The sequence below is a fragment of the Oryzias melastigma genome, linkage group LG6, assembly GCF_002922805.2.
Source record: "Oryzias melastigma strain HK-1 linkage group LG6, ASM292280v2, whole genome shotgun sequence".
Classification (NCBI taxonomy): domain Eukaryota; kingdom Metazoa; phylum Chordata; class Actinopteri; order Beloniformes; family Adrianichthyidae; genus Oryzias; species Oryzias melastigma.
Genome location: NC_050517.1, coordinates 22,292,430 through 22,304,901, shown reverse-complemented (window position 1 = coordinate 22,304,901; position 12,472 = coordinate 22,292,430). Strand labels below are relative to the sequence as shown.

Sequence of the window (12,472 nt, the reverse complement as noted above, 5' to 3'; positions counted from 1 at the left end):
CCCCAACTCGTCGAATTTTTCAGTTTAAGTGTAAGTTGAACTTTTTTTATTTTACATGGCTCCACGGCCAAACAGGGCGGCACATTTAAAGTTCAAAGAACAAAAAAAAACATCTAAAATGTTAAAAGAATTTCAGATAAAAAATATAGATACATTACATAAAAAACATAAAAACACCAGATATAAAAAACAAAAAAACAAAGCTAAAACAATAAAACAGTAAAACGCACTAGTAGAGTCTCATGCTGTGTCAAAAGCCTAGCGATAAAAATTGGTTTTAAGAAGTTTTTTAAAAAATGGACAGAGAGGACGCCTGCCGAATGCTCAGTGGTAACCCGTTCCACACTTCAGCGCATTGAAAACGCTCGTTCCCCTACGTTTAGTGTGCCGGCTGTTCCCATTACATCAGGGGCCCCTGACCGGTACCGGTCCGAGGGCCGCTTGGTACCAGACCAAAGACCTTAATCAGGGATCCCCAACCCTCGGGACACTGACCGGTACCCTAAGCCAGTACCACATTCTGAGGGTTTGTGGACATGAGATTTAATGGGAACAACCAGCACGTCAAAAAACGACAAGTTGGAGAGACTAAAAATGTTAAAAAGTGACATATGTGCAAATGTGACGATTTGGAAGCGAGAATGTAAATAGTAAGATCACAAAAGGTAAACCCCAATATTTTGAGGAAACACTGTACATGTTATATCTTGAGCCTGTTTAAAAATCTTATTTTTTTAACAAAAAAAACTATCTTTTCACATATCAAAAGCTTCATTCATGTTTGGTTTCTCATGGCAAACCCTCAAAAGTCCCATGCAGCCGTGTTTTCGGAGAGGAAACAGATGCACTGCAGTGAGGGGGTTCCTCTGTTACCTTAAATCAAAAACCGTCTGCAGCTCCGGAGCAGAGGGTGTGTTCACATAATGAAGTGTGGCACTAAGTAACTGTGGAGTCCCTGCCAAAGCTTAATTAGAGATTCATCCACTGGTATATATCACTGTTACTGTGTGTCAACAGGGTGCTATGTATCAGCCACTGGCAGAAAGGGGTTTATAGCTCAAACTGTTAGTGTGTGTGGGAGGTGGGGAGTGTGTAACTAGTAGAGTAAAGGCTAATAATTAATTTAAGGTGAGAATTTTAGCTTCTGTTTTACCCCATTGCTGATAGACATGTTGAATAAAGTCTACTGTGTCGTGTTGATTTTAGGAAGTTTACATGGTGCAGATGTGAAAAAAAAGAGAGATTTCAGTAAATCCTACAAACACTAATGGAAAATCTATAAATTAACAATCTAACACAAGATCCCAGGGATGCCTTTTTTTTTTAGAACCACTGCAGTTATTTAAACATATACATAATCCAGATGAATTAACAAAGCTCTTATCTAGCTATTTGTCAATAAAGTTTTCCTTTGAAATTTAAAGTCCCACCCCGATCATCCTTCGATTTATTTTATTTTGGTCTTTAAGCAATACGATGAGCTTATCAATAATGAGTAAAACAGAAGCTAAAAAGAATAAAATGATTTTTGATACAATTTTTTTTTTTTTTGCAGTTTTATTACTGAGGCCTAAATAGTTCTGATATATTTCTCTCCGAGGACTCTCCTTCTGGTTCAAACAGTTTGTAGAAGTCAGACAAAGCTGCTCCAGGTAGAGAATAATCAATGGTGCGGTCAGGAGGCAGGTAGAAAAGACAGAACACTGTGTTTAGAGAAAACAGGACCAAGGTCATTACAGACGCTCGGTAGAAGTCAGTTGTCGATAAAAGAGGCCCAGTGAGTGGCAGGACGGGCTTCAGGAAATAATTGTTTTCAGGATTTCCTGTTAATCTGAAGGTTTGGTTGTTTCAACCGTGGAAAATCAGGACCTAACGATTCCTCCTACTAAATTCTTAATTGTAATTTGACTGAAGAGCTAGTGGAAGTCTGTACAGTGTTTTCATGTTTGTTTGTGGAGGAAATACTAGCTATATAGTATAGTAGGGTTGTGTATCTTTCCCTCTCACATGATCCAATAGCCATCTAGTTACATGGTCCAAGAATCGCTGCATAAAAGATTTATCTAACTTTGTAGCAATACGATACAGTCCAAATCTGAAATGGGTTCACCCTAATTATTTATTTATTTGGTATTTAAAACCAGAAATAAAAATGCCTTCTAGCAGAAACCCTTTTTTTTCTTTGTTTGCACTTTTACTTTAAAAGAACACCTTTAAACATTAAAAACTTGCCATTTTGGGTCTTTTAAATTGCGTTCACACCCAACAGGGTGATCAGAGGTGATTTGGAAATTGTAGCGCATCCAGAATTAAAAAATCTGAACTTTGACGAGGACTATGTGTCACATCAACCAATCAGGGACTCAGCTTTGGACATGTTGTCACAAACGGCCAGACATTTGGTTCCCCGTGCAGCAGGTTTATTTGTACAGACAGGATGACAGAATTCAACAAAGCTAAATGTCCACAAAGCTAAAGCCGGGTCAGGCAGGCAGAGGTCAAGCATCAGATGTCAGGTTTAACAGAGCAGGTGCAGATCGGGGCAGGTGGCAAGCAAACAGGGTCAGAGTCGAAGCAGGGTCAGGTTATCAGAAGATGAGGTCCAAATAGAAATGCTCAGTAATGCAGGGAGTGGCACAAACAATACTTCACACCAAGCAATACTTTACTGTGTGTGCTGCTTAAGTCTCATCTGGATGATTGTCGATGATTGTCAACTGAGTGGCATCCTGGGACTGCACGCTGGGGCAGCTGGGAGATTTAGATTGTTAATAATCTGGAGATGGCTTCTGCCAGTGACCAGAGGAGGAGACAAAGCTTTGACTTCACATGATGTGTTCTGTGATTTGATCAGCAGGTGGAGTCCAAATCCAACATGGAAGAGGATCAGATCGTTCTCCTGAACTTTATATTTTTATTATTTTCATCATGACAATAGGTGAGGAGATCCTCTAATTTTATTTTATTTATTCATTTTTTTCTCTCTTGTTAATGTGGGACAGCAAGTCTTCAAACTAGGTCATAAAGACACGGAAACACAGCAGAAAATGGTCACCATTCAGACACAGTTCCTGCAGCAGGAGTGAAGCTCACTGTGCTGGGAGAGTCAGAATGAAGGTCATGAACTCATGAAGACCTGATGTAATGTTTTGTCTTCCATGCATTGTAAATGAGATATACACATGTAGCATTCAGGCTAAAAACATTTGGCTGTAGCTCCTCCCACACTCGTCTGGGGTGTCAAGCGTATTCACATTTTTGGACAGGTGCTGAGCAGAAGCAGAAACATCCAAATGAAGGTGGCTGATGCAAATTCGACCCTCAAATCATGTTCGGTGTGAACATAACATTAAACTATCTTGTTCTTTGTGGCTAAAAAACAGTGTTATATGAATTTATTTAGGTACCGTTGTGAAAAAAAGGGCGATCTTATGTTCAATCCACACAACAAGCATCCTTTGCTGTGGTTCTCCTTCAGTCAACTGCTATTGACCCAATATGGTAGAAGCAAACGGATTTGACGTCTTTTTGCTTGCATCACATGGACATAAAAATGCAGACAGTACAGAGCACAACGGAAGAGAAACTAGCATTTTTCTACAAACCAATTATTTACTTATAAATTAATTTTACACAACTACAAGCTTAAAGACAAAGCAGACTGCAAGTGACGGTCATATTGCACTGAATGAAGTGTGTTTACACACTGGGCAGAGTAACATAATACTTGTTGATACCTGCAGTACAAGTGCATCTCTTTTATTTTTTTAACCACTAATGTGTTTTTTGGGTGTGTCATTTAATCTGGCTAATTGAAAGCCCCAGTAATTCTAAAGAGATTACGCTCCACCACAGCGTCATGCCCTGGTCAGAGGTAATACAGGCTAATGATCTATTTGTCAGATACCTCAAGCTGTCTTCTAATTTCCTTTGATTGAAATTGATCATTTTGTAAATGCACTGTCCAGATGGCTGATGGGATTTATAGCCTTTGAGTTGGGTGAGGTTGAGGTAACATTTTGAAAAGGGAGTGAAGATAACTTTGGATTAACTTGAGATCCACGTGAAGAAAGCTGGTTTAAATGCTTTATCTTTCACAAGCTGCTGCTTCCATTGATGCCTATGGGAGCTTTATTTGAGCCTTTTTACCGGAAGGTAGATGTTTACTATCAATTTTACAAAGATCTTCCATGTTTGCATTGTTGTGAGTCAATGGATGTGATCTGAAAGAGAGTTGGGAGGTTTAGTTTTTAAAGGTAACCAGGAACCACAACACTTTCTGTCTTCTATTCCTTTTTGGACTTAGAGGCCCTACTCTGAATAATAGTTGAGTTCATGGACTTCTTATTATTTGGTCTTTATCTATCTTTTCTCCAAAGGACCGGTTTGTTCTGGGAGATCAGTACAACTCTCCCAGACAACATGGCTCCTGAGACTCAAACTTCTCCACCTTGATAGGATGACGAGTCAGGAAAAACTGATTTGGGCCTTAGTTTAAAGGGTTCACTCTACTTTTCTAAAATATTGAACTCCTCTGTAACATTGTTAAAACCATTTTTCTACAATGAACAGTTTAACTTGTCAAGGTATATTAAGTACCTTTGCCACATGGTGGTGTAGGACTGGCGCTCTCACCTCATAGCAAGAAGGCTTTCAAAACAAAGACATTTTCATGCATGTGTTAATATGGAGTACACCTAACAATTGTTGTGTAAGAGTCAGAAAAAAAAACATTTTTGAAAGCATTAATGAAGACAAGTTGTTACTGCATTTAAATGATTGATGAAAATCTAGTTTTGACACTCCAAAAGAGTTTGATTTATACTTCAGGTAAGATTTCAATTAGTTATAAAATGAATAAAATTAATACAAAAGGCAGGTAACTCCAGAGCAAAGAGGAGAAAAATAAAACCAAGAAAGTATAAAGTAAAAAACATTATTTTCCCTTTAGAACCAACAGGTTTTATTCATACTTTTTTTGTTTTTCTTTGGTCAACATTACAAGAAAATGTCTAAACGAAAAACAACATTTTAGATTAATTTGAAAGCACTATCCATTGTGTATTATCATTGGGATTTAATTATATTATTGATTTGTCAAAATAAAGCTATTTTCTGATAAAAAGTGATGTTTAACTATTAGTGTGCTAAATCATTTTAACTCTCTTTACATGTTTGAAAGTTGTACATTGTTGATCTGTCTGGCAGAACCGTGTGGTTTGTCCTTTTTTTCCCCAGAAGAATGCTCACATACATAAAACATAGTTTTCCAGGAGAAAAAAAAGAGATGACACTTTGAACTGCAGACATTTTCAGATTGACCTGTCATTTCCGATGGGTGCTGCATTGCTCCATAGGGCAGCCATGAACTGCTGAAGTGCACTTCTCTTCTGTCAGCCCACAATATGAAAGAAGTCCAGATGATTCCAAAGTCAAAGTCACTCCAAGTTTACCAAAGAAGGTTGTTTTCCCCCTAAAAAAGTCACAGTCGGTGTTGCTCAACATGATCCGACCTCAGCACTTCAGAGTTTTCTGTCAGCCTTGCAGAATAAACAGGCCCCTGTAATGCCCTCTTTGGCCCCCTCCCCTCTTTCCTCTCTGTCCCCCCGTGTCTCCCTCTGCCCTGTCACTGTTGCTCATTTGCAGGTTGATGGGAGGCATCAGAAAGGATGAGTAAGAGGCATTTTAGACAAGTGTGTTAGAGACACAGCGTGATATTGGTGGAGAGTGATGTCTCTTTGAGAAGCCTGTCTGCGGTCATACCAACAAGCAGAAGACAACAGATGATGAAGAGGGAAAGGATAAGCAGGGCAAACACCCAGAGGCAGGGCAGCAGCGCGGGTAAAGAAAGAGCACATGAAATCAGAGGGGTCATTAGGCCGAGCGTGAGCTGGCTCTCAGCTCATGTCCCATCATTTAGGCTGTGTCTTTTTGTCTGCCGTTCTCCTCCTTCCAATCCCTCCGTACAGTCGCATCATGCAGATTTGCACTGACAGGCCCGAGCTGCATGCGCGCACTCTGACCGACTGCTCTTTTTGACTTTGTATGTGCATTTGCGTGTGCATCTATGTGCAAAGGAAGGCAGGAGGGGGGGAGAGTGTGTCTCTTTTCCAGGCCTCTGAAGGGCCTGATTTTTGTGGCAGGGCTGTCAGATCTCTCTTCCCTCAACGCCGGATCAACGCCAGCACCGGGTAAGTGGCAGCGCCTGATGAGAGCCACCAGCTTCTGTGACGGGTGCCCTCCATGACGGGGAATATGTTCCTCCAAACAGCAAGCTGGTGGCAGCTGAGTGACGCTCACACACCACGGCACCATCGAGGGAAATTGTTGTCTTTAGTTTGGCAAAGCAACAGCCAGCAATTAAAGGGTTGGAGCCACAAGATTACACTTCTATTTTCTTTGTGAGTAGTATGGTTTTAGGGAAAAATATCAATGGTGTAATTATTATTTTTTTTTATTTTACGTTTTCAAATTGCTTAGTGAATGGAATTTCTTATCCCATTGAGTTTCCCAATCACATCGGCAGTTTATAATGTTGCAGGAATGAAACACACATCCTCATTAGTATTTAACATTTTTGGTTTAAAACAAGAATAAAAAGATTTATGACTCATTGTGATGCCCCTTGGAATCAATTATAGGAATCTATTTATTTATTTTTTTTCTTTTTTGTGTTTTATTGTACAGCACTTTGTAGCAGTTTGGCTGTGTTAAAGCACCCTATGAATAAAGTTTGATTTTTCACGCTATTTTGACATTGCCTTAGCTTTCTTTGTGGATTTATACTTTTTTATTTAATCTCGACATGTTTTTTCTTTTGGTATAAAGCTTAAAAACCGTTTAATCTACATTTTTGGAGCAAACAATGACAAAAATGACAAAGATTCGACTTTCTTGGACAGTTTCAGGTTCATTTTGAAATGATTGTGTAATATAAACAAAAATATGTCTGTAAAAAAATTGGGAGCTGCACTAAAAAGACTGATGTCAAGCAATTTCATTAAAAACAATATTAATTATTTGTTATATTATATTATATCACTATATATTATATTATAATTGTATTATATTATACGTATATTATTATCATACAAAAAAAAGAAGATTTTGTTTACATTTACAAGATGTTTTTCCTTATTCGGCTTTTGTAAAATAGGAATTAAAGAGGTTACATGATCTGAAAAATAACTTTTTTAGACCCTAATGTTGTTTTTTTATGAATATTTTTAAAAAAAAATCCAGCAAAAATGTAATTTTTCCATCTAAAAAATTACCTAAAAACTTCCCGAAAGAAGAGGAAACTAAATGGACACTAAGAGAGTGGAGCGTTTAATGCACAGCACCAAAAGCCATAACATTAAATAGATGCTGCCCACTTAAATCTTTACATTCTTCATTCACTTTAGCTTACCAAACACAGCAGTCCCCAAAGGCGAGTAATGAATAATCATTAGCAAAAGGTCCACAAATTATTGATGTAAAATAAGCAATGATTCTTTTTTTTTTCTTGCAATTTATTGCCATTAACAAGTAACTAGCAATTCAATAAATGTCAGCATGGCTTTCAGTTAATTAAAGGGAAAGATATTATACAGTAATGCAGGGTGGCGTTTATATCTCGATTTCCACAGACTGCAATTTACTGCTTAGCCTTTATTTGAAGGGACCCACAAATAATGGCTATTAAGCCGTCAGGAGATGGACGGGGGATCACATTAATGAAATTAGATAAGGTGGAATGGTGATCTACACGGCCTATACTCCCAGAGACATGCTGCACAAAAGCGTGAAACATTAAAACTGCATCTTATTTAGCTTTTTCTTCTTGCTTTTACTCACTTGTCTTTAGTTTTTTAACACATTTTCTCCCAAACAGCAGCCGGAACCCAGCTAGGTGTTCAACATTAAGTCCTGTCAGCTCATCAGGGAAAGTTCACCTGTTTGTCCTGAACACTGTAGGCATCCAGCCAGTCTATCAACCTCCCCATCAACGCTGCCAAAACACACACAGACACACGTGTCCACATCTCCCACACTAACAGGGAGGTGTCACTCGAGGAGGCAGCTGCACTCGCTGCTGTGACGGCTCTCCTCAAATCAGAGACCCTCGTCCCTGTCAACAGCAACCTGGCCCTGAGGCTACCACTGTCACACAACGCACACACACACACAAACACACACAGGATGGGGGATGAAGGCGAGGTAGATGTGTTCTATCTGGACAGCAGATTTTCACCGTGTTATGGTAGCAGAATGATGGGGAAGTGGGAGAGAAGGAAAAAAAAGGAGAGATGGAGGGATGAGGGGAGGGGGTGTGTTTTAGTTAAAACAGTGGGCATGATTTCCTTCCTGACAGAGAGGGCCAATTATTAGCTGTGACAGTTTAGGGAAATTGGCTGTGAGTGTGATGGGACAGATAGGAACAGAATAGACGGGGGGGACTGATAATTGTTCAGCAGACAATTTAGTCAGGTAGGAATCCGGCTGCAGTACTTCAGGGCTCACATGCACGAGCAAAGACGTGATTCCAAAAAATAACAGCTTTTTTTCGGGGTTCACGTGAATACAAAACACTTGAGATGTCCCCCTTCAGATTTAACTGCATCTGTTTGCATGTGTTTGTGTGACTTTGTCTGTGTTTGTGCTGGAAACAAACATAAAAGGCTGTCTGTGCAATCGGACAAGCTGCCAATATCTCAGTCATGTGACAGTGACTTCCTGTCGGCGTGTCACACAGAAACTGAAGGTTTGTCGATACTAGCTCGCTCTGGCATTGTTTCCCATCTTTCCAACAACAGAATCTGCTTTCTTTGTTCCATCCAACTTCAGTACTCTCTTTGAGATTAAATCAGTAAGTTCTAAACTATTTTTACTTCTTGAAAAAAAGCGTCAAAATGTTATTTTTAAATCCTTGCAGCAGATATCCTGGACAAAAATAAATAAATAATAATATGTCAGCACAACTTGATAGAATTAATCAATAATTAGATTATTTTAGCTCTAATTTCTGCCACACTTAAAATAATGCACTTTTATTTTGAAAGGCAACACTGCCCTCCCATGTCAGGAAGGTGCTATTAAACTCGAAAACCCTAATATAATCTGCTAATTCTTTCCAAAGTTTTTCAAATTTCAACTCATTGTCAAATCTGAGTGAGAAAAGCTCGATGTTTTTTAATATATTTCTCTGTCGACACAAATGACGTCCTCTCTATTTTCTATGATGGAAACTGCGTCCCACAACCCTTCCACTTCTGCTTAACATTTGTCATTGATTCCAGCCAAGCCCCCATCGGCAGGTCTAATTCATTTACGAAACTGTCATTCCACTCCATTGATTGAGTTGTCCTTCATCCCAACTTTAATTATATGCAAAGATAAAAGATTTTCTCATTATTGTGTTTAATCTAATGAAAAGCCTTGTGCTACATCACAAGGCCAGTTCAGAGGTCCAGACTATTGACCATAGAGGGCACCGGCAGCAGAGGAGCGCTTTTAATTAGACAGAGCGGGGAGTTCCGGGAGGGAGCCTCTTACATTATGTGTTTGCTTAATGGGTGGAACAGGTTGGCACAGAGCACTTTGATAGATCTCAGCGTGTCACTCTCTGTCACCTCTATTGACCACACATCAAAACGTATCAGGGTTTAGTGCGTTTCAAAAATACTGGTTTTGAAAGCTGCTTCTAAACGAATTTGGTTGTGCAGCGTTTCACACACAGTACAGCAATGCTGGAGTTAGCATTTTCAGAGCCAATAAGTACTGCACACTCTTAAAGTCCCACTCTAATCATCTTTTGATCTATTGTAAAAGTGTTCCCAAGGACATTTTAATTATGATTATGCTGTTTTTAACCCAAATCAAAAACTTGTGTTCTTTTTAAGGACATAGTTTCTGCAGAGCGGCAAAATTTGATTCAGCTCTGAGTGGGACTGTTGGTGCAGATCTAAACCTGTGCTCATTTCCCATCATCCCTTTCTTTAATGGACCAGAGCAGGGAGCTTGTGGCCTGCTGATTGTAGATTTTACGCAACTAGAAGCTTTTCAAACATCATTTTTTTTCATCCCGATTCACAATGATTTAAATCAAGAAACACTCAGAAATGTACATCGTCCTTCAGAAAAAGACGACTGGAGTATGTTAAAAAGATCGAAAACACACTTTTCAGTGGAGTGTATTAATTACTGCCAAGTGCACAAATGAAAATGAGTTTAACTACCTTAGAAAATGTCAGGAACTGGTGGTGTAGAACCCAAAATGTGGGGAACGTGGCTTGGTGGTGGAGTCTCAAACATGTAATTCAAAAATCTTGAACAAGACAAAACAAAAAAAGTGGCACAGAAGAAGCAGATGAACTAAAAACCAGACTACTTCTTCTTCTTCTTCTAGTGTTGTTTTATGGTGTCTGGCACACAGCGTTAAGGTGCATTACCGCCACCTTCTGGTGTGGAGTCTGGGTCAGAATGTCAACCCACTAATTCCCTTGTATTTTATATTATCCCTTATATCCTTATATTTTAGTAATTAATTATGTCTGCCTCAAAAAAAGAAATAAAAAACAAATAACTTTAGGTGTTGCTGAAAATATGTATTTTCTTCCTTTTACTTCCAGACGTCCCTTCATCAGCTAAAAAAAAAAAAAAACAGACTTAAACACACTGAGGGCAGCTGTGAATCATGAATCTGAAACATGTGTGACTGACAACAACTACAACCAAGGGACCGTTCAAAACAGAGCATGACCAAAACCATAATACAGCTAACAAAAACCAAACCAAAGTTCCCAATCCTCACAGAAAATGACTTTCCGTCTCATTTTGTGTTTAAGTTTATCCAACAAATTCCACAAAAATAAGAATAACACACAGACAGTGTGTGCTTATTCTTGGAAATATGATTCATAAAAAGTACAAATTGAATTTGAAGCTATAATCAGCATTTTACTAGGTTCTCTATCAGTAAAAATAGTGGATATCATGTCAAACTAACATTTGAAAACTTATTTTGTGCACAAAAGTAAGTTGTGGGTTCCTGGCTGGATTAGATTTTTTAAAAGGGGCAACATTTAGTGCATTTTAGAGCATTTTAGTGATTTTATACCTGCTAATGTCACATTTCTTACTCTGAGTGCCTTTTGGAGCACCGTCCACTCTTCCCTGTCTGTCATGCTCCAAGCTTGAGTCATTGTCCATTCTCGTCCTCGCTCTTCCTCCCTCCTGTGAGGGCACAATTGGTCAGAGTGTTTGCTGTTATGGCCTGTGTGCTCCACCCCAATACACGCGTCATGTAAAGCAGCACCAAGGATCAGACCATCTTCAAGGTCTTCAGATGTTTTTATCTGTTCCAGCAACAGTTAATACTTTACTTTTATTTTTTGGTGCAATTTACCTTATAATTTATTAAGGCTTTTTTGTTCCTTGCACAGTCAGTCTTAATAAATCATGGACAAATCATGAATAAGTTATCGTTTTGGGGGCTTTGTAAATCAGATCATGTTTTGTAAATTTGTAGAATATTTGACCACTGCAAAAGTAAAAATTTTGAAGAAAATTAGCTTAATATTCATCAAACTCTCCATTCAAAGGTGACATTTGAAAGCATTACGTTGTATTATTTTCTCTTTTTTTCTCCTACTTTTGTTTAATTATTGTTTCATCATTTAGTAACCATCTTAAACTTTATTTGTTTTTTTAAGATAATTTCAAAGAACTAGAATTAAAGAACAAATATATTTTAAAGGGTCCTCCAGACTTAAAGCAGTCTTCGCTCTGCCTAGATGTGATGGGTAACACTATCATCTAGTTCCAGTGGTAAAATCTTACTTGTTTGCTTTGTTTTTTAGCTTTGTGTTTGTGAATTGAACAGAATTTTAGTAAACAAATGCAGAATGTTTTGTTGGATCATAGAGAATTTTAAATGTTCTTACTTACATTTTGCTTTATCCAACATAATATTTACAGCAATTGATAAAAGATTAATAAAAATGGGATTTAAGCCATAATAACAGGGTGGTCAACTTTTACTCTGCATATCTAGTTGTCTTTATAATTGTCTTCTGTAAACAAAAAAATCATGAAAGTTTGTTTCCCCCCCCCAAAAAAAAAAAAAAAAAAAAAAAAAAAAACAGACTGTCCTGATGAAGTTTTCACTGAACAGATGCAGTGATAAAAGCTTACAATCCACATCCCAAAAATAAAAAAAAATATCTTAAAAATATAAACAACCTTAAGGTATAGCTTGTTATGTGGGTAAACTTGAATAAAAACGTGTGTAAAGTGAGAAGATGGTTTTCTGGTTTGATATCAATCAAATGCAGTAAGATTGAAACACCACCAGAGGGCAGCACCACATAACATGGTAAATGCTGCTGGTTCCTAAATATGTTTTAATACATTTTACTCAGCAATCTGTAAATCTGCATGTTTCACAAATAAAAGACAAACTATAGTCAGCTAGAACAAATAATCAATG

At 38.1% G+C, this 12,472-nt stretch overlaps 1 protein-coding gene across 3 annotated transcripts in view; it reads right to left on the bottom strand.

Moving 5' to 3' along the window:
* The window catches only part of LOC112152479 (transcription factor Maf), a 99,998-nt gene extending 88,526 nt beyond the window's left edge, over positions 1 to 11,472 (bottom strand). For 2 of the 3 annotated variants that reach the window (XR_002920309.2, XR_002920308.2), the window contains exon 1: positions 10,221 to 11,426. The gene's annotated coding sequence lies outside the window, so the exon portion shown is untranslated. Of the gene's footprint in view, positions 1 to 10,220 lie in introns of all 3 variants that reach the window. The other variant, XR_004948080.1, reaches the window with a different exon arrangement.
* Positions 11,473 to 12,472: the final 1,000 nt, after the last annotated feature.